This window comes from Lissotriton vulgaris, chromosome 2_1, assembly GCF_964263255.1.
Source record: "Lissotriton vulgaris chromosome 2_1, aLisVul1.2, whole genome shotgun sequence".
In the NCBI taxonomy this organism is placed as follows: Eukaryota; Metazoa; Chordata; class Amphibia; order Caudata; family Salamandridae; genus Lissotriton; species Lissotriton vulgaris.
The window spans coordinates 198184453-198207324 of NC_141687.1; positions in this window are offsets into that span (position 1 = coordinate 198184453).

Sequence of the window (22872 nt, forward strand, 5' to 3'; positions counted from 1 at the left end):
GGAGTTGTTTTAGTAGGGGCCTAGCTGCCTGCCAAGGGGGCTGCTGGAAAATCAGTCTGTCTGCCTGGTTCTGAACCAGTTGAAGACGTTTTCCCAGATAAAGAGGGAGGCCCAGATAGATGGCATTGGCATAATCCAGGTGGGACAGCACAAGTGCTATCACCACCTGGATCAGGGCCGGTGGGTCAGCAATCATCCGACTGATTTTCCTTATTCTGCAGAGTTGATAAAAGCAGGAGGATACCACCAAGCCCACCCGGGCCTTCAGTGACAACTCACTGTCGATGATTACTCCCAGGCTCTTGACTGATGCGGAGGGAGTGGGTGGAAAACCTACCCTGATGTGTTCAGCCTCACATTACGGCTTGTAACAAACTGGTGCTTAGGTCACATCAGAAACCAAACAAGCATTGGCATAGCCAATAGGTCTCGCTTTTGGGACCTTATAAGTATTTAGTTATGCAGCACATTATCCTTGGTGCAACAACACCAACTGTTGCATGGCTAAACACTTATAAGGTCCCAAAGCAAGACCCATTGGCTATGCCAATACTTGTTATTTCATTGTTAATGAAAAAAAGCATGTAGCACAGATTCCTTGGCAAACACTAATAGAGTCACTGCAATGCTAGATGACTGAAGATCACCAATAATGATTTGAATTTGATGTGATCAAAGGAAATCAAGAGGTTAGGCAGTGAAGTTGTTTCAAAACTGGTTGACATGGTTGAATGTTTTTCATTGTAGGATGAGGTGGTAAAAGTCTGCAGAGTTCATCTATCATGATGCCATGCTGCCATACATAAGGGCTGGGATGAGGGTGTTAACAGCCTAGGGTTGTTTGGCCAATAAGATAATTTATTAGAAGTTGTACTATACATGTACTGTGTTGGTCGATTAAGTCCATGTTACCAGTCAAAATCTAAATATGCTCCTACACTTTTTACCACTTTATATACTCATCCTTTGTGCATACTTATTCCTCGCGAATAACAAAACAGCAACAGGTCAAGTAAACATAGACGACCCTGTGTTGCTGCCTGATTCAAATAAGACGAGAGGCACTTTTTGCAGCACCTTTTTACAGCAAGCTTTAGGGTCCCCTTATATAAACTAAAAGGGCCTGTAACTTGCAAATCCTGCAGGCTGAGATAATTACTACTAGCAAAAAGGTTTTCAGCATCAGCAGGTAAACAGCACAAAGGTGTATTAGGTCAAATAGTAACACCTTGAGACCCACGCAACTAAAAGCAACCTAAAGAAGGCTAGTAGAGAAAACAAATACAGATAGGCCAGCTAAACATCCTTGCAGAGTAGAGACTGCTAAATCTTGCTGAGCAACTTGAAGCACAGAACACCAGAGAGGGAAGCATGAAAGGAGTTAAAGTATGACAACTCACAACAAAAGAACAAACTTAATCCAGCAGGCCCACGTACACTAAATTTGTAACTGACTTGCAAGCAGCTAAAAATACATCCACGTCTTATGGCCTCGAATTCATACAGTTCAACCTTCAAGCACGTAGAGGAAGCATCCTGCTGCAAAAAACAAATCTGTTATAGGTGGGAAACTAACACAGTGTGGAACATGGAGTTCCAAAATTTAGGCGTAACAAATCCTATCACTCCTCATTCAATCTGGGATGTTGGTAATCGATTGTGCTTGATGACCTTGCACCTTCTGCAAGACACATAAAACAAAAGGTAGAGAAAACACATACATCCGGTACAGTCGCCAGCAGAACTAAAAGATGTTCCCCAGGGAACAACAGGGAGAAGGACAGAGTGTAGGACAGAGGGCATTTCCTGTTCAGAACCATGGCAGAGAGACATATGTGTAGAAATTGAAGCCTGGCAAGATGTCAGTCACACTGACTTAAAGCTCTCATTTGTGATTCTCCAGAGACAGGAGATGAAAGGTATTTCCCTTCACATGCAGGTTAAAAGTCAGTGGATCACCACAGAGAAAATAGTCTAATGCATAGCTGTTTAAAAGATGCCGTGCCAGAGAAATCTTGGTGAGACTGGAGCTGCTGCTCTTTACCCTTCGGTCCACCCATCTCATTAAAGGAGCTGTGAGTATGTTGCAGGGTCTGAACCAACTGGGGAGACTGACCCTGATGAGAGCGCTTGTCCTCAGAAAAGCAACAATATTGTTGGTGGATCTGCTTGGTTAAGGATGCATTTTCCAGCAAGCAAACTGTAGCTTTCTCCCTGAAAAGCCTCTTGAAGTCAAAAGGCATGCCCAATAGAGCAGGCTAGATGTCCACAGAAAAGCCTGTGGAGAAAATCAAGGCACGCTTGTACAGGGTACCTGAAGTTAGTAGCAAAATAACATGGCCATATTGTGAGTCTAGCCTAGACCACTTTTAAGTAGTTGCTTAAAGGCATCCAAAACCTATTAACCACTAGATGAGAAAATATTTTTCCATGTGATTTTAAAAGATAATCATAGCCAGCACTGCTATCCCTCACAAAACAAGCATTTGCAGCGTCACAGAGTGATTCAGCTCAAACCCGCTTATTTATAAGAACATTTTACGTTTAATAAAAATGACAACAGACCGGTGGACACGGCAGACTGAGAAAGGAGTGGAGGGTGGAGGGGCTGAGGGGAGAGATAAGCCTAGCCATGCATTGACGCAGCGGCACCAGCACTTAAGACTCAAGGAATAACAATAATTTATATTTCCCCAACCCAGATCCGCAAAACTCAGGCATCGACTTGCCCGCTCACCCTTCAGAGGTTGGTAAAACATGCTCCAATGAGTTACTTAGATATCAAAACATGCAAGAGACTCTGTAAACAAGCATTGGCCGCGCAGCCATGAAATTGGCGGGGCAGCGATGCCGCGAAAGGGAAAGTAATATTGCATGCTGTAAGGGTGCCTGCGAGTGGTGCGTGCGGCAAAGGGAAGCCATAAAGATAAGACAGATGGTGCCTGATAAGGTGCTGAAAGCTGGCGGTTGCATGTGTGCTTGCATAACCGCCAGCGCTATGCCAGCAAAAGCATGTGGCAGCACTTTTAAAAGCCACTTACTGAATGTCTCACTGGCAACGCATGCGCTTGCTCAGGCGAGACCTAAAAAGGGAACAATACATTGTGCTCTTAACTTGCAACAAGTGCACAATTGTTTAGAATTTCAATAATTAATTCTACCCTTTTTAGTAATATTTTGTTTGTTTATTTATGAATAAAACAGCAAATTGATCAGCTAAATATTTCTGAAATATTTCTGATTTTTTGTTCTTAGATCTTTGAGAAAGATAGCGCATTATGTTTGTTTATTATACATATAGCCCCATGGGTTACGTCTCCTTAATCCTCACAGTGATATCAATTTAATTGCTTTCTTAAAGCTTTTAAAACTTTAATAAAACTGAGGTAGTGTGGCTCACTGGTTAGAGGCGACAGACCAGAGGGTGAACAGACAAAATATCGACTCCAAAATATCGACTGGACATAATATCGAGTTTTAAATATAGACTGGACAAAATATCGACTGGACATAATATCGACTACAAAAATATCGTTTTTCAGGTAAGTGAAGTAATATCGACTGTTTAAAATATAGATAGCAAAAATATCGAATTTTTAATAATATATAATATTTTATAGTGTATTTTTATGTAATAATATGTGTGAAAAGCGTGTATTAATGTAATAAAATATTTTATTAAATGGAATTTGTTTTTTTAATAATTGCGTTATGTAATTCTGTAGCGGGTTGTGGGTTTATAGGGGAATAGGGTGGGAAGTAATTTAATAATAATTAATTAATTAATATATGTTTGTAAATATTTATAATTAATAATTAATTGATAATTAATAATAATTAGTTAATTAATTAATATAATTGTGTACATATTTTGAATTAGTAATTAATTGGTAATTGATTAATTGTAATTAGTTAATTACATTAATTAGAGTACATTTTAATATATATAATTTTGTGTTATTGTTAAGTAATTAATTGGGAAAAATAATATTAATTAATAAAATAATTACAGCTAATGTGCTAATATATTTACTTTATGGTTATTGTTAATTAATAATTAATTGGTAATTAAATAATATTGATAAATTTTGGGTAAAGGAGTATTTTTAGGGTTCAGGGTCAGTTTTTAGTTTTTGGGTAAAGGGGCATTTTTAGGGTTCAGGGTCAGTTTTCAGTTTTTGGGTAAAGGGGCATTTTTAGGGTTCACGGTCAGTTTTCAGTTTTTTGGTAAAGGAGTATTTTTAGGGTTCAGGGTCAGTTTTTAGTTTTTGGGTAAAGGGGCATTTTTAGGGTTCAGGGTCAGTTTTCAGTTTTTGGGTAAAGGGGCATTTTTAGGGTTCAGGGTCAGTTTTCAGTTTTTTGGGTAAAGGGGCATTTTTAGGGTTCAAGGTCAGTTTTCAGTTTTTGGGTAAAGGGGCATTTTTAGGGTTCAGGGTCAGTTTTCAGTTTTTGGGTAAAGGGGCATTTTTAGGGTTCAGGGTCAGTTTTCAGTTTTTGGGTAAAGGGGCATTTTTAGGGTTCAGGGTCAGTTTTTAGTTTTTGGGTAAAGGGGTATTTTTAGGGTTCAGGGTCAGTTTTGGGTTTTTGGGTAAAGGGGTATATTTTAGGGTTCAGGGTCAACAAATAAGATTGTAATTTTTTTATTATTTTCATTTATTATTTAATTATTATAATTTAATTTAAGTATTTTTAAGTATATTTTAGTCATTAAAATTTAATATTAATTTAATTTAACACTGTTTTTAATAAAGTCGATATTTTTTACATCTATATTATTGTTAACGATATTTTGTACTCGATATTTTTGTACTTACCTGTTTGTAGATAGAAAGTCGATATTTTGTCTGTCGATATTTTGTCAACGATATTTTTGCAGGTCGATATTTTGGCAGTCTATATTATTTCAGTGATCCAGACCAGAGAGCAGAGGACGGCCCGGGACCAGGGTTCGATGCGCGGCAGGTTTCTGGACCAGGGTCAGCGGACTCGATAATTCTCTCGCCTCGGTGCCCACTCTGATCAGCGATCACACTCAGCAACTCTGGGCATTAGCTTGCCTCATCCTCACTAACGGCCCCACCAGACCGCCGGGGATGCCTGGTCTCACCCTGGAGATACCCATTAAGGGACCATCTCTCAGGGAAGCCAGGAAGAGTTTCGCAGCGGTCGAAGCGCCTTGGGACCCTCCGGGTAAGTAGTGCGCTATATAAATGCCTATACATTTACATTTACATAAAACCCTTTTATTTGATCCATGGCTTTAAGAGCTTGTGTGGGTGTTTTTCATTCAGTAACACCACAGCATTACTCAACCCCACAGCATCACTCAACACCACGGCATCACTCAATGCCACAGCATCACTCAACGCCACAGCATCACTCAATGCCACAGCATCACTCAGCACCACTCAACGCCACAGCACCACTCAACGCCACAGCAACACTCAATGCCACAGCAACAATCAACGCCACAGCACCACTCAACGCCACAGCTCCACTCAACATCACAGCATTACTCAACGCCAGAGCACCACTCAGCGCCACAGAATCACTCAACATCACCGCATTACTCAATGCCACGGCATCACTCAGTGCCACAGCATCACTCAATGCCACAGCATCACTCAACGCCACAGGATCACTCAACGCCACAGCATCACTCAATGCAACAGCATCACTCAGCACCACTCAACACCACAGCACCACTCAATGCCACAGCATCACTCAGCACCACTTAATGCCACAGCATCACTCAGCACCTCTGAATGCCACAGCATCACTCAGCACTACTGAACGCCACAGCACCACTCAGCACCACTGAACGGCACTGCATCACTCAGCACCACTGAAGGCCAGAGCATCACTCAGCACCACTAAAGGCCACAGCATCACTCGGCACCACTGAACGCCACAGCATCACTCTGTGCAACCATTCAACAACAACTGGTTCTAATGTGTTCTCTCAATGTTTAAAGCTTTATTACAAATGTCACAAAAAGATGGTAATATTTCACTTCTGTTCTTGGATTTTCATCACAATAAAATACACTGAACATAATCTTCCCAAAAGTTCTTTGCAACAGTTTAAGCTACTGCCATTATAAATTACAATAACTTTTTTAAAGTATTAGTTCTTAAAAAAAAATAAGCCATTGTTATTTGTAATATTAATACATCTAAGTCATGTAAATACAACACATATTGCATTACAAATGCTATAGGTGTCACGTTTGCGAAAGTTAAAACTATTGGCATTGTAAATGACAAAGATATATATTTTTTTATTTTTTGAGGTTTGGGCTGGTTGCCACATTCAGGGCTTACGTGACAATCGTCTTGCCTCTTGGTTAGTTCCCAAGTAGTTCATGTTGATAAACTCTTTCTTCAATAAGTACTTCTTCTCAGTGCAGTGTTATAATGTGAAGTACTAATGTTATGTCATAGTATATTAAAACAAACACAATGGATTTTTGTACTACTGGTATTCTGAAAGCACACATTTGATTGTGCTTTCATGCGCAATAATAAAGGAAAAGAGTTTTGGTGAGATAAAATATTTCCTTAAAATCGCACTGTTTTTAGGTGAGAATGCCCACATTTACCCACGAGTTCTGGTTCCACTTTATATAGATCAGCCAGTAATCTGGTATATATTATAAGGCCTTGGCTTTTACCTTTGATCATTTTGCTGCAGTTTTCATATAGCGACTACAAGAACTCGACCCAAATGTATTTATAATGTTGCTCAAAACTTGCTCTATAATAATCTTGTACAAGTACAGGGTCCCTATTACAACTGTCTTGCCTCTTAGTTATTTCAGTAATGGCTCATGTTTAAAAATGATTGCTTCAATAAGTACTTCTCGGTTCAGTGTAATAAAGGCAATGGTAAGCATCAGGGAGATTTCACAGTGCTGAAACATATAGGGAAATTAACAGGCTTTATGGGACAGGTGGTCCCCTTGTCTAGGGTGAATTCGTGTTTAGCTATGTGATGGAAAATGCATCATTTTATTTCAAATTTTGTTTAAAAAAAAGATTTGCTAGGAAATGGTGAGCAGCCTTCCAAAAAAATGCTGTGCCGTGCCCCTAACGTGCTCCCTCCCCCACAAAAGGCAACGCCGAGTCTCACCATTTCAAGCTTCAGCAGCCAGCCATCACTGCTTTGACCTCACCTAGTCCTCTTCTGTTGGTATTTTTGTGAGTGAAGGACAGAGACAGCTCAGAGGAACCCCAATGCAAATTTTGAAGATTACAGAAATCCATCCCTCTTTTGCCTTCTCTGAGGGTTAGTGGGATTTCGGCCATTTTCATTAAATTAACTGTTTCGTGCCATGAGGTTGTGTGCTGGTTGCAGTTTTTCACCATCGATTTTAACTAAACATCAATCAAGGTGATAAGTATATTCGCATAAACAATTAAAAAAGACAGAAAGAAGCCAAAGCTGAAGAGAAAGCAAAATCGAAGAATTTAATGCAAACAGGAAACTGAGTGGGTCAAAAATGTGTCATGAGCCTTCAGTGTCATTTTTATTTAGTTGTATATGGGATCAGAACGAGTGCAGTGTAGGACTTTGACTGCATCATGTCACCACAAAGTGCTGCTGTTGTTCGCAGGACTGTGGTTTGCATGAGTCCAGAACATGCTGATTTCCAGTACTGTTGATTGTGTGAGTCCAGAACATGTGGCTGTTGTCTGCAGAGCTGTGTTTGCATGGATCTGGGACATGCTGCTATGATCAGCCAGACTGTGGATTGAATAATTTCAGAACATGTGGTTGATCCGGCGCTGTGTCAACCTAATAGTATTGGTTTTCCGGTGGATCTTTCTTTTGTCAACTGAGAGATTTATAGAGTTGGCACTTGGTCAAACGCATCTGATTAATAGTGTAACCTATTTGTTCTCACAATAAGGACCAAGATTCAGTAAATAAAGTCAAAACGTTTTATTACAAGTTAGCAGTTAGGTTAATGTAAATGAATATCAATACCATGCTGTAAATATACAGAATAACAAGTGGATAGCAAAACCTCCTAAAGAAGTTCAAGCGCATCAGCATGAGGCAAACAAGAAGTTCAGTCACTTAAATGTGCAAAATTAACAGCAGAATCTGATCCTCAGAGAAGAGTTTTCGATCTTCTCTTTTAAACATAAGTAATATCTTAAGTCATATAATTTTAAATCTGAAATCAGCTAAAGTGATTAAATCATTAGAAGTCTAAAAAATCGGGGAAATGCAGAAAAATAAATCATTTTGAGAAATACAGGAAGGTGTCAGTCTTTCAGAATCTCAGTCAACAGTCTTGCAGGGATAGGTAAGTAAGTGCTGTCCTGAGCCACACTCAGCAAGGCATCAAAGGGGCCTACATAAAGGTCTGTACCTCCTAAAGTCCCCCCAAAAAGTGGCCAACATCAACCTGTGAGAACACCAGTTAATACCACACAAATCTTCTGCGTAGCACCCCTTCATCACACCATCAGGGACTCCACTATCCTTTCCATTTTCATGTTGCGAGATTCTCCAAGACTAATCATATGAACGACATCACCCTTAGGCACCTTCTACACCTCAATACAATACTGCAATTTAACGCTATGGCTCGCCATGTTCTTTGTCAATGTCCTCGTAGCAGGCTCTCTATCGCTAGTACAGTGTTGCACTTATTCTCAAACTAAGAAACCATGTGAACGTACCTGCAAAGAAAAAAACACAAGCAGAATAAATAATCAGTATTTTTGTGGAAAAAAATACAGGCTTACTTAGGTAAATTTAAATGTATAATTCAATGGTGCACATTAATACGCGTTACTTGTCCACATGCAAGTACAAATAAAAGGCACATGTTAATACATAAATTCAGCACTAGGTACACGTTGCACTTTTAATTAAATGTCATATAACTTTAAATGCATGAATATAAGTGTGACATAGAACTACATTATGAATACTACTGTGAAAACATTAGTGCACAAAAATCTTTCTAGTTTCCAAAGTAAATATATTTTAATAGTGTGAGAAGGATTGTATCCAATCTCTAAGGACTACATTTCATTTTAATAATATTAAGGCATGTGGTATATGAATTTCGAGTTCTACAGTGAATACATTTCCGAACTGGAGTTAAGTGCAAAACTTTCGATTAATAATATTAGGACACACAAGTATTTAGTGCTGAGTGCACATAGATATTGCATTTTTTTATGTGAAAGGGAGTAACAAAAATTATGCTACTCGATTGTTTTGTAGGAATGAGGTTTGTGTGAGGCCAGAACATGTGGCTTAGGTCTGCAGAGCTGTGTGTGTATGGATCCAGAGCATGCTGCTGTGATCAGCCACACTGTGGTTTGCATGATTCCAGGACATGTTGTTTAGCAGGACTGAGGTTTGGATGAGGCCAAAACATGTGGCGTTGATCTGCAGAGCTCTGTTTATAATACTGGACGCGCTGCTGTGATCAGCCATGCTGTGCTTTGCATGATTCCAGGGCTTGATGCTTCACAGGACTACAGCTTTTATCTGTAGCATTGCGGCTGTATTCTGTGGTCAGCATGTGCTGCTTTCAATTTTAAACTGCATTGATATTATTTGTAAAAACGACCATTGCTAGGACTTGGCAAAAATTGTATGACGTGAACTTTGTATTGTACTGTTCCTAATTATTTCCTATTTATTTGTTTAGAATGTTTTATATAGCACGAACGTGACCACCAAGGGTATCAGAGCGCTTTACAGATTATGCAGCAGGAAGGGTACAGGCAAACAGATTCATCATAGCGAAAAGTAAATAGACTTAAAATGTCCAATTATCTCGCGAGTCAAGCCGCTGGGCCAAAAACACTGTCTATAGTCCCAGAGTCAAGTGGGGAAGGCAGACTGAGGCAGATATTTCTTCATCAAGAGCCCTTTACATTCTATTTGAAGAGGACAGTGGAAAGGATCACCCTGACTTCGCGGGGCAGAGAGTTCCAGATCTTCTGCGCCTTAACCGAGAAGGCTCGATTATAGGTCTTTTTTTTCTTGAATTTTTGTGGTTTGGGCAAAAGGGTGCTGGCACTTCTGGAGGCTCTTGAACCATATGAGAGCTCCAGTTTCTGAGCGAGGTACATCAGGGTTTTGAAGTGGATGGCTTTTTATGTGCCGTGCATGCAATTTTCAACTGTATCCGAGCTTCATTCACGAGCCATTTCAGGGCTGGCATGTCCGGAGAGATGTGGTTGTATTTTTTAGTGCCAATTAAGAGCCTAGCAGCAGAATTGAGGGCCAACCTAAGAGGAGCCATGTTCACTCTGGGAAAGCCACAAAGCGTTGTGCTGCCATAGTCCAGCTTTGCGATCACTAATTCTTGCACTGCAACCTTTAGGTCATGAGCTTCCTTAGGATGCTGAGTTGGAAGTTCGCTTCTTTGGTGAGGGAACTGGTGTGCTTTTGCATGTTCAGACTTTTGTCAAATATAATACTAAGCTAGGATGCTGAGTCCACGAGGTGAGATCTACAGCTAAGAGCAGTAATCTGATTCAACTGTTGTTCAATAACCGGAGATTGCTTGTGGAGTGATATTAGGAGGAATTCTGCTTTTAGAGCATTTAGTTTCAGGTTGTTACGTGTCAGCCAGCTTTGTGTTTCCAGCAAGACAGTTGAAGGACTGAGTGTCGTCTGCATACATGTGAGAGTGAATGCTGGATGATTTCAGAATTTCTGTTAGAGGCTCCTTGAACAAGTTAAGAGCGTGAGAGAGAGCGTTGCTCCTTGGGGAACCCCAAGATTAACCAATGGTACTTGATGGGAGCTGAAAGCTCTTGGCAAACAAAAGCTAAGACCCCGGTTCCAGTGTGCGTGATCTGTCAAAGTGCTCCCATCCGCTGGAAGCAGTGGATTAATCTTGCATGTCCGCGGGCAGGGAAAGAGAGGGAAAGAGATGAAAGTATTGCTCCTGCACACAGGGAGATGCATTTCTAGAAGCTTTTGGGATTGCAGCAGCAAAACCGGCTCCCGCAAGAGGCAGGGAGCTGGCTAGGACCGAGGGGGCCTTGAGGCTCCCCCTCAGCCCCAGTAGAAGGTTAATAGGGAGCAGAAAGAGGCAGAATAAAGAGCAGAAACTAGCGGAAAGAGGACAAATAGAGGTGAGAAACTATCAGCAAGAGGCAAAATAGAGGTCAAACGGGCAGCAAGAGGAAGCAGAAAGATCAGGAGTGAACAGAAAGAGGCAACAGAAAGCAGGAATGAGCAGAGAAGAGGCACAAAATCAAGGAGAAAACCAGCAGAGGCGGCACAAAAATCGAAGTTAGCAGAGAGTAACAGACTGCAGGCAAGCTGGACATGAGGACCATCAAAGGAGGAGCTGGCAAAAGGACCTGCTCCCATGTACCCACTACTATTTTTTTTTTTTTACTGCAAACCCACTGACAAACCTACTCAAACCCTCATGCACCCACTCACTCAGATACAACAACAAACAGGTATCTAAATACAGTTTGGTTTTGCTGTGTTCTCTCTAAGGTGGCAGGGTATGCCCGGGCATGGGTCCCTTGCTCACTTGGCCACCGGATTCAAGCCAGCCTGGCTGATGACGGCTGATTAGCCAGAAACCGGTCCCAGGATGCTTGTTTCCGGTCCAGGGAAGACATGGCTTGGCAGTTCGGGCTGGACTGCTTCCATGAGGCACAGGGTCAGACAGATTTGCATATGACCATGTCTGAACTGGGGTGGCGGAGTGAGTTAAAGGATGATGATGGATTAAACCCATATATGCAGGTCATGGAGTTTCTTGCTTTACCTGTGGCCTGACGGCCATAGCTGCCTACTTTGGAGCTGGGGAACCAGGTTCGAGCGTTGACGTCGGATCAACATCCTGTGGTTCTGGGCAAATCACTTAATCTCCATGTGCCTACCAAAAATGAATGTGTCCTTGTGTAACTTCACTGGGGCTGTATTACATGAAGTGCCCCAAGGACACAATGGATGTATGTGCCCGCTTTACATGCCCTAGGGCATTTTGGTATTACAGAGCCGCTTGTACAGCACCTTCTATAATATCATTAGCGCTGGTGCACATAAAGCGCCATCACTATCTGCCTGGGGAATTCCCTCACTTGCACCAGGGCATGCTCCATGCAAATGAGAGAATCCCTTTGCCTCTGTGCTAGCCCCGTATCACAGATGTGGGCGCAGAGGCAAAAAAGTCAACACAGTAGGTGCAATGGGAGTGCGCCATCTAAAAGGTGGCGCACTTTCAGTGCACCCCTCATGGCAGACCTCTGAAGGAGGGGAAGAGGTAACCATGGACACCCCCAGACGTCCCCTTGCAGGCGGGTGCAGGCGGTAACTGAACCTACCTGCAAGGGAATCTCTAGTCCCCTTCAAAAGTGCCGGCGGGTTGCCGCCGCTATTGTGAAAAGACAGAGTGGCTGTAAAGTAGCCGTTGTGTTTTTTCACAGGAATGCGCTGCCCCCAGTGGGCAGCGCATTCATGGTAATAGGGTGCATTTTCACTTTTTGCGCCTGGTGCACCCTTTTAACCCCTTGAACGCTCATGACGAGCTCAGCTCGTCATGAGCCATGGTGCTGTGTGCTCATGACGAGCTGATCTTGTCATGACCGTTGGAACGCTCGGACGCTGGGCTTATTCCCCTGCTGTGCGAAGGTTCTACACAAGCGGGTGTGGTCATGAGGAGCTCAGCTCGTCATGAGCACACGACTACTGTGGCTCATGATGAGCTGAGCTCGTCATGAACACCGGGGCGCTGTGCGCGCCTCCCATCCCCCCAGCACAGCGGGGGAATGAGCCCCGCATGCAAGGGGTTAAAGGTGCGCCGGGTTCAAAGAATGAAAATGTGCATTTACTATAAAACAGCCCCTGGTGCATGTAAAGCGCTCCAATACCTTTGTGTCGAGTATGTGCTATAGAAAGCCGCAAAATATAATACACTTGTAGCGCTTTCTCTCTCTCACGAGGGCTAGTTGAAGGGGTATAGCTTCCACTGGTGTAGCAGGTGCAGATGCCCTAGGGCCCTGATGCCCGAATGGCCCACTTAATCCTGATAATTGTATTTCACAGTACAGAGATTTCCTTCCTTGAACTGGGTGGGGCCCATGACATATTGGCTTCGCCACTAGTTAGTTAACACCAGCAATATACAAGCATTTTGCATACTGACATAGCGTTTTCTTGCGGTTACTTTTGAAAAGCATGTTGTGCCAGTAACTCTCAAAGAATGCCGCAAGTGAGTGCACACTTTAACATGTTATCACAAGTACAAACTGTGGCACGCTGATATTTTTTTCTGTAATGTCGTTTGTTGCTTAGCTTTTCTCCCCAGTGAAACGATTCAAATATCATTTGAGTAAAACATACTAGCAAAAGTCCCCGTCTTCATGTTTAAGCTTAAGTTGGGGCAAATCATATGGTTTTCGTACTTTTATGAGAAGGAAGCATATTTTGAAAGGAAATCACTATTTTACTTCGCACACCCCTAAGCAATGCTAGTTTGATGTGATTCATGCCCTGAATTCATCTAAAAAGCTATATCCCTGCAGATCAGAAAATAAAAAACATCTCACTTTACAACACAACCGAAGGCTTGCGAAATAAGGAACCATGGGTATTTAAAACATGCTAAGCACATATAAAAAGCGGGAGATAATTGAATTTAGGCCACTGATATTAAAACATTAATAGAATATTTTTTGTAACAGGAAACGCACCCCATTTGATTATTGTTGTTAAGAAACGCTTTTTCAATTTATCGCCTAGACCCTCTTCCTCTTTAATGTACAAATCTATTACACGTGGTGGCCCATAAAACTCGCTAATCGATAATTATGTCATCTTCCTGAACGTAACGAGGGCAGCATATGTGAAGTCGGGGAGAGGGGGTGCCCGTCTGCCCGGATTCAGCCTCAAGTCGTCTCCGTCCCAGGGGGAGGGACTAAAGATCGACCATTTTAGAAACCTCGGCAGAAATGCCCTGTAGACCCCCCAGGGAGAGAGATTAGTACGTTCGGCTCTTCCCATTATTTATTTACAAGGCTCCCCCATCTGTGTCCCATTCCATGAGCAGGCTGTGTGAGAAATCTTTCCCACAAATCTTATCTTTAGTGAAGAGCCGGACCTCCTGGGATGCAGATCCAAAGGTCTGCTATCAGCGAGGACAGGAAGAACCCCCACAAATTGGCGGCATTCGATAATAAATATGTTATCACAGGGAAAAAATTATGTTGCACGTCCGCCAGCCCACATGGAGCCACTCGATGGCACATCAGATCTGCATCTTTTCAGACAGTCAGTCTCAGAGCGCTGGTATCACACAGTGAGCACGCGCCGCGGTGAGATGGAAACAGAGACCAAAGTGCATACACAAAGTTATATGGGGTGTGTGATCCTGAGCACAATAAGGACGGGGTCAGCGAGTGTGGGGGTGGCTCAGACGTGGCTAAAAAGAGCTAAAAACGATTCTGTAACTATTTTGTTGGGTTTTTACCTACAGGCAACCCCATGTAAAATATAATGCTCACATCTTGGATAAACAATGCATTACTCAGGTTGGTCCCCAGCCGGTTTGTCTGTCTCTCACTTGACTGCCATGTCCACCTGAAGTACTTTGCCCTTGCCAGTCTGACTGACACTTTCTGCATTCCTTTCCCCTTTTTACCATTCCCCTCTACTTTCTATTCCCCATTAGACGTGTGTCCTGGCTATGCTATGCGCCAATGACTCTTGTTATTGTGTTATCACTGTTTTTATCTTTGTTTATACTTGGCTCTGTGTAACTTTGCAATCTGTAACTTGCGGATCTCATGTAAAGCGCTCTGATACCTCCAGGTCTAGCCAGCGCTATAAAAAAAAGTCGGCAAACAAATAAGTAAATAAATAAGCGTTCAAGTAGGAATGCTCGGATGGTTAATGGGATCCCCTCAGATGTCTGTGGGTGTAACGGGACGGTCACTGATTTGAATTCTAGTCAGTAGTACGTTGACTGTACCATTTGTAGGTTTACATTAAAAGAACAAATTCCATATTTTAACAATTAATTCCAATACTGGCTCCTGAGCAGCCTTTAGATTTGCTGATTAACCAATTGCACAAATTTAGGGGCAGATATACAAGAAACTGACGCATTTCCCTGCACCTCCATACGAAACCCTTGCACCACATGGACACGCCGAATTTAGAATACGTCGCACCATGGTGCAAGCATTGACAGATGCGTCAGAAATTCTGACGCATATGTTGACCCAAAAGTGACGCATTGCTGGAGTTCCTCATGAAAGTGACACAAGTCCAGCAATGCGCCACAAGAGATAGGTGAGTCCCATATAAAAAGCCTTGCGTCATTCCTTACGCCTGGTCTGAGCAGGAGTAGGGATTTTAAAGCAGTCAAGGTGAAGAGTGACGCAGTGAAAAGTAAATTTCACTGCGTCACTTCTACATGGCTTTTTGCATGGGAGCACCCATCTTGCATACATTATACCTGACGCAGGTATAATGTGACGCTGGGCTTTACAACGTGACGCATCTCCCTAGATGCGTCACTGTTGTGTCGTAGTAAAGAGTTCCAGTAGACTTGGTTAGGTTACAGATGTTGTGTTACCACTGTTTTTCTCTTTGTTTATACTTGGCTCCGTGTAACTGATGTAACTTTGCAACCTGTAACTTGCTGATCCTTACGTAAAGCGCTCTGATACCTCCGGGTTTAGCCGGTGCTATACAAAACTCTGCAAATAAATGAATACGTTTATTGATCTAAGTTGTTTAGATAGGTTTTCCAGTAAAGATGTAATAAGGCCCCACCAGGAGCAGCCTCTCTGCTGCTCAACCCAGGTTCCAACTGACACTCCACCTCACAGCAATCCGAACATTCCAGTGACAATACCATCCACACCAACATTCCACTCTCACTGGCTGAGCAGCAGAGGCAGAGAAACAGGGAAGATGTAAGTAAAAAACCTTAGCTATGACACACCTTCCTCCTTTATAAAATGAACAAAGCAAATGCGAAAATAAGTAGAAAATTGAAGTAATAACAAAGAAACTTGCAAGAAGAAGAATAGTAATAGCACAGTAAATATGCACAAACATGCTAAAATACAAAAAATGTAGACAGCATTGCAATAAGTAAAACGCGAATGTAGAGTAGAAGAATGTGTAAACTAGAAAAGACACACATCTCCTGCCTTAACAGAGCAAAAATTGAAACAAGAAATTTCAAAAAGAAGGAAACTGTCCAAAAATGCAAGGCAATAGGAGAAAGACATACATAAATCAAAAAAAAGTATATCATGGAAAAAAACAAAGAAAGAGTGAACCAAAGTAACCACCACAACCACACCAGCTGGCCAGACTGGCGAAGAAAATGGGGAACACTGAACACAGTAACAGGAAAAAGAAAGGAGAAAGACTACATCCAAACAAACGAAAGCTATGTGTGACCAGCACCCAAGCAGAAAGCAAGCAAGGGGCAGAAACACCCACCACGATGAGATAACACTTAAATATAAAGCAAGCAAAAAGGTGGCATTGCACCGAACCAGTAAGTAAGCACATGGTGACTAGTACCCAAGCAAAAGGCGATCATAAGTAAGCAAACGGGTGGCTGACACCCAAACCGAAAGCAAGTAACAGGTGAATGACACCCAATCAGGAAAGCAAGTGTTAAAATCTAGTTTGCGACATCAACATTATCGGCGGCATCTTGTCCCTTTTTAGGCTCGTATGCGCGCGTAAGCGGCAGCCATTTTGAATGCCATGGCCTCTCTGCCCACTGTCGCTAGCCAGCGCGTCTCTCCCCCTGACCTCGTAAGCATCCCCCGCACGCTGACAGCCCCCGCTCTCACATGCTTGGGCCATAAACCTCCCCTTCAGCGCAACCCTGCCTCGGAGCCACATCCCGTTCCCAGCTAGACACCTCCCTCCATCCCTTTCATGATCTCGTATCCTTTGATAAACCCCCCTTTCCTCTGTGCCCGATTGACCGATTGGCCGCCACCTGGCCCTGCGGATGCAGTTTATTGCCCCCATACAGTAGGAAGCTTCTCTCATCAAAGGATCCACAACTGATCAAAGCCCCCACCCCATGAGATCCGATCAGCCACACACATTCCGGGAACTGGCGGAATATCCAGCTGCGCGACAGTCATCACCTTTTGAGACCGGGGTGGGGACTTCTACTGTAAATGTGTGTGGGAACGGGCATGAAGCAGGGATTCCGAGGATGTCTTTTCCGTACTTCAAAGTGTTTGCAGGAATGTGTTACTGTAATAAAGATCATAAACCAGTGTATAAGAGGCCAGGCCTCAGAGATGCGGCTAGAGCACCTTAGAGAAGATACCCTGTTGTCTGATTTTGACGTGTTCTGCTCCGTCGGAATAAACTCCTGTTTCCTGCCTTCCAGTCTCCAGCGCCTGCCTCTTTGATTGATAATCTTGAATGGTATGAGAGGCGGCTAACGCTGGGCAAATACTTAAAGGTTCTTGGTTGAAATCGGCCCTACCTTTTACAATTGGCGTCCCAAACATGGCGCCCATCAGCGACACGTGGATCCAGTGGGAGAGGTCCCAACGACAGAGTGAACGACTGCAATGATCGGGAAGTGCACCTGCCCGATAGACCCTCGTCTGGCAGCCGATCATCTGAACTTCACTGGTTCCGAGCAGACCTCTATCGAGTGATCTACGGTCCTGACTGGGAACCATCAGGAGTGCCGCAACGGTTACGGAGAATAGAGGACGATCGGGCGCTGGAAGCGGAAGACGAGAAACTGTCCATGCAGTCCGGGTAAGGTCGTGTAGCCCGACAAAATTGCGAAACGATTATTTGATTGTTTGAAAAAAATACTAGTATTGCTCATTGATTGTTTGTTCTTTGAGATATTCTCTGCCTGCAAACGGGGAAGAATAGAAATATTCTATCTTCCTTTGCAGATAGTGAAGGGTGGGTAACACTGACTTTTTTCCCCCATTGTAATCTGTTGTGCCTATCTCTCTCCCCACTGATTGATTGATTGTCCGAACATTGACTGTTCGAAGTTGGTTCTTTGTGGTATTCTCTGTTTGCAAATAACGTAGAATAGAAATATTCTGTCTAGTCTTTGCAAGTAGTGAAGGATAGGTAGTGCGGACCTTTGTCCCCCATTGTAACCTGTCATGCCTATCTTCCCCCCATTGATTGGTAGTTGGTTTAGCCCGGACCACTTATTAGAGATGAACCATCCAGCTCCACTGGAAGGCACCCCTAATAAGGACATGTTCATGAAGCATGGACTAGTCGCTATAGCCTATAGCAAGCTGTGGCATAAATATACAAAAAAGGATCGGGAAAGTCAGTGGCCACTGATAGGATCCTTCGATAGCGATAAAATAAACGTGCTGGAAACAGCCTTCGAAACAATAAGACAACGCCCACTATGCTTGATAGTCTCGGCATGTGGCGCAAAGAAGCAGAACAACGGAAAAAGAGAAATGAAGCCAGATTAGAGAAAGAGCTACGAAAAGCAGCTCACTTAGCTGCCAGAAAATTAGAGGAAGAGATTAAGGAAAGAGAGGAGGCCAAGCAAAAGCAAGAGTCCAAAACATCTAGCCAGTGTCCAGTTAGAACACCCTCTACAATCTACCCCGAGTTACCCTCGAAGCAGTGAACGAACGATGACCTATTACTAGGTCCTCCGATCATCTATATGCCCCCTCCATATACCCCTTCCCAACCCATAGTACAACACCTGCAGCCCCCAAACCCAAGTGAGAATGGTACCAGGGCCTCGGTCCTCACGGCCTCCGCGCCGACCGAGCCTCTTGCACCTGATGCAACACAGACAGCAAACTCAGATAACCCAGAGGCCCGGAAGAAAGATCCCGCTAGAGTGAGCAGGTTGAGCAAGGATGAACGAGCAGGGATTGATAAGATAGTAAGGAAACTAGTGGAACGAAAGGAGAGCGAAGAATATGTAACGGATATGTACAATTCGTATGCCGATTGCCACAGACGACACTTTGTCGTACGATTTTGTTACCACATCCTAAATGCTTATGAGGATCGATACCAAGACAAAGGTCCCGAGAATCTAACAACTTTGTATAGAAAAGTTGACATTGGGGATGAAGGCGAGTGTGACGTGACGGACCTCTTCACGCGTACGCTTGAAATTTTCCGCCACCTCACCGAACAGAGGTTAGAAGCCAAACCCACAACCCCTGTAGCGACCGAACCTCGAACAGAACAAGCCAGTGCAATGATGCCTATAAGGGAGGCCGCTCCCTACTGGGTCCCCCCACGAGGTCAGGGAACACATGATGATGTTAACCATCAAGATGTGAGAGGGAGGGTAGTGTACAATTGGGTCTACCAACCATGGGATCGACAAGATATCCTGACGTTCCGAAAATCCCTACCCGATTTACAGAAAAACCCTACTGCCTTTTACACCGAATTAGGCACAGCCCTAGGTTCAACGATTATCCAGGGCTGACATCGATTTGTTCTTCGGGTTATGTCTGCCAGCTGATGTGTGGAAGCAAATCTGGAAAGTCGACCACCTTGAGCTGTTCGGACATACCTGGTCACAACTCGATGGCATAGACAGACAACGAGAGCCTGGACAGAAACCTTTGAAGTCCATTTTAGAACTCCCAGACAAGATCGTGCAGAAATTGAAAACCCTGATCCCAGAAAAGAAGGTGGACTGGTCGATAGTAACGGCCTGCCGCCAGAAACCCCAGGAAGACGTATCAGAATACTACTCCCGATTTGAGACAGTGTTTTCCGATTACAGTGGACAGGACATGACCACTGCAACCGGACATCATCTGTTTGTCCAGAACTATGTTAAAGGTCTGCCACAGGAAGTCTCACAGAAGCTACAGGCCAGCGAGAGTAGTTGGGCGGCCTCCAAGCCTACGGCTATCCTTCAGATGGCCCAGTATTATGAGCATCAGAAGAACGAGAATGATAGGGCGACTGAGAAAAAGAAAAAGGACCTGAAAGAAAGGGTGATGATTGCACAGTTACAGGGGGTGACAATAAGGAGAGAGCAGTACAAGGGAAATTACCAATCGAATGCTCCTAGAAACCCACCCCCGAAAGACCGTACGCCCGCACCCTATGTTGGACGTAAAGACATTGACGAAAACCAGTGTGCATTTTGCAAGGGATTTGGCCATTGGAAATCTCAGTGTCCGGCCTGTTAGAGATGAACAAGAATAGGGATACAAGAGATGTAGCGGGTGGACCTAGAAACAGAGGGCAGGGACGAGGGCCCACGAACGATACCAACAACGACAGGCCAGGCAGACCGAACACATTTGACCATCTCCAACAGAACCAGTACCAACAGTCTGACTGCGACGATGCCCACGACTTCGCATAGGACTGCTAAGGGCAAGGGAGGGATCAAGTCGAGCTCTATGTTGACCAGCAAGGTCCTTATGTCACCGCTAAGGTCCTGGGTACGAAGTCTCCATTTTTGGTAGACACTGGCGCAACACGTAGCGCATTATCTAAACGACTGATTCCAAGGGCACCCTTGTCTGGCTCACTTGTAACATCGATAGGCTTCGATGGAACGCCCTCCACTAATCCCCTGTCCACGCCGATCTCCTTTGACTTGGAAAATAACACCACTGACACGACGTTCTTGCTTTCATCCAACACCCCCGATGCCATTATGGGACTTGACTTACTGAAACATTTCCGAGCTACCATTAGGAGTTCGCCATGACGGTGTTCGAGTCTTTCTGTATGATAACCCGACCCTGCTCAGACTTTGTCCCACCCAACGCATGTTTTCCATCACTGATGCTGACTTGTCCCTACTTGACACTCTACCTCCATATCTGTGGGCCAAGACCGACTCGGACGTAGGACGCATGATGATCGACCCACTGCACATAACTGTTCGACAAGACGCAATACTCCCGAAACTTCCACAATATCGGATATCGCCCGAGGGCGAGAAGGCATTGGTAAAGATGATCCAGTCCCTCATAGATGCAGGAGTGGTAGAAGAAGTAGTCAGCAATGTTTGCAACAGCCCTATCCTACCCATTGTTAAGAAGCAGGGTGAGGGAGATGGCAAAGCGTACTGCCTCATCATCGACCTACGAGAGGTTAACAAAGTCGTTGTACCTCAGTACCCCGTAGTCTCAGACGTCACCACTATTCTGACTCTGATTCCTTCCACTGCCACTACCTTCACTGTCATTGACCTCAAGAACGCTTTCTTCTCTATCCCCATCCACCCAGACAGCCGATATCTCTTCGGCTTCACCCTAAAAGCCCGCTCATATAGATTCTGTTGAGCACCCCAAGGCTATACTGAAAGTCCCAGCATCTACAGCCAGGCCCTCAACAGACAACTGAATGCAGTCCAGTTACCCGATGGAGTGGTGTTGATACAGTATGTCGATGATATCCTTTTGGCGGCCGACACCACTCCACTTGCAGTTACAGCCACCAACTAACTCCTGCACTTCCTTGCGGAAAATGGCCACAAAGTCTCCAAGAAGAAGTTGCAATTCTGCCAACCCCAGGTCACTTACCTAGGCCACCTCTTGTCCAAAGACGGGAGGAAGCTTACACCTGATCGAATTCAAACCATTCTCGAGATTCCTGTCCCAAAAACACATAAACAAGTTCGCTCCCTGCTTCTACCGACAATGGTTGCCGAATTTCAGCCTCATTGTGAAACCACTGCATTCCTTACTGGCGAAAGATGTCCCCTTCCCACTCCCTTGGACCCCTGAATGCAATCCTCCTTCAAAGAACTACGAGATGCCCTCTGCTCAGCCCTTGTCCTAGGAACCCCTGATTATAGAAAGCCCTTCTCTCTCTACACTCACGAAAGGGAGGGGTGTGCTTTGTCTGTCCTGACTCAGTCCATTGGCCCCAAGCAACACCCATGTGCCTACTTCTCTGCCACTCTTGACCCCGTAGCCAGAGCTTTGCCTGCCTGCCTTCGAGCTGTAGCTGCCGCTGCTATCTCTATCCGACAGAGTGAGAGGATCGTACTCTCGAACCCCCTCACGGTGTTGGTACCCCATGCGGTCGACACCCTCTTGAACCAGACTAAGACGCAACATCTGACTAGTGCACGACTGACTGGGTACGAACTGACTCTGCTTGCACCCCACATCACATTGAAAAGATGCACCACCCTGAATCCAGCCACTCTGTTGCCCTTACCTGAGAACGACCCCAATGTGTCCCCTATACATGACTGTGTGACCCTCACGGACGAACAGACTAGGAGTAGGGTTGACCTCCGAGACACTGCCTTCCCAGACCCTGACGGAGAACTGTGGGTGGACGGCTTTTGCATCAAACTCCCCGATGGCACCACCTCAGCCGCTTACGCAGTCACCACAGCCCGGACCATAGTAGAGACCGCACGCATCACACAACGATCGGCACAGGCAGCAGAACTGATTGCCCTCACACGAGCATGTATCTTAGTGGCAGGAACCATAGTAAACATTTACACCGACAGCCAGTATGCCTTCGGGTGGTTCATCATTTTGGGCTCCTATGGAAGGAGAGGGGATTCCTGACCTCACACGGCACACCCATCCTACGTGGAGATCTAGTTTCCGCCCTGACTGAAGCGGTCCTCCTCCCCAAGCAACTTGCAGTCATCAAGTGTCAGGCCCACAAAAAGGTGACAGACATCATTGGGCAGGGGAATGCATTGGCCGACATCACTGCCCGAACCACAGCCGAGAATAGGACAATGACACGCATGTACGTGACTAAGTCACAAGCAGAAAAATGGACGGATGCTAGGGAGACTATTAGGGACATCCAGATGGCCAGCTCACCACACGAATTGACTGAATGGGCACGGGAGGGATTGAAAGACGATGAAGGCTGCTGGCGAACAAAAGACACGA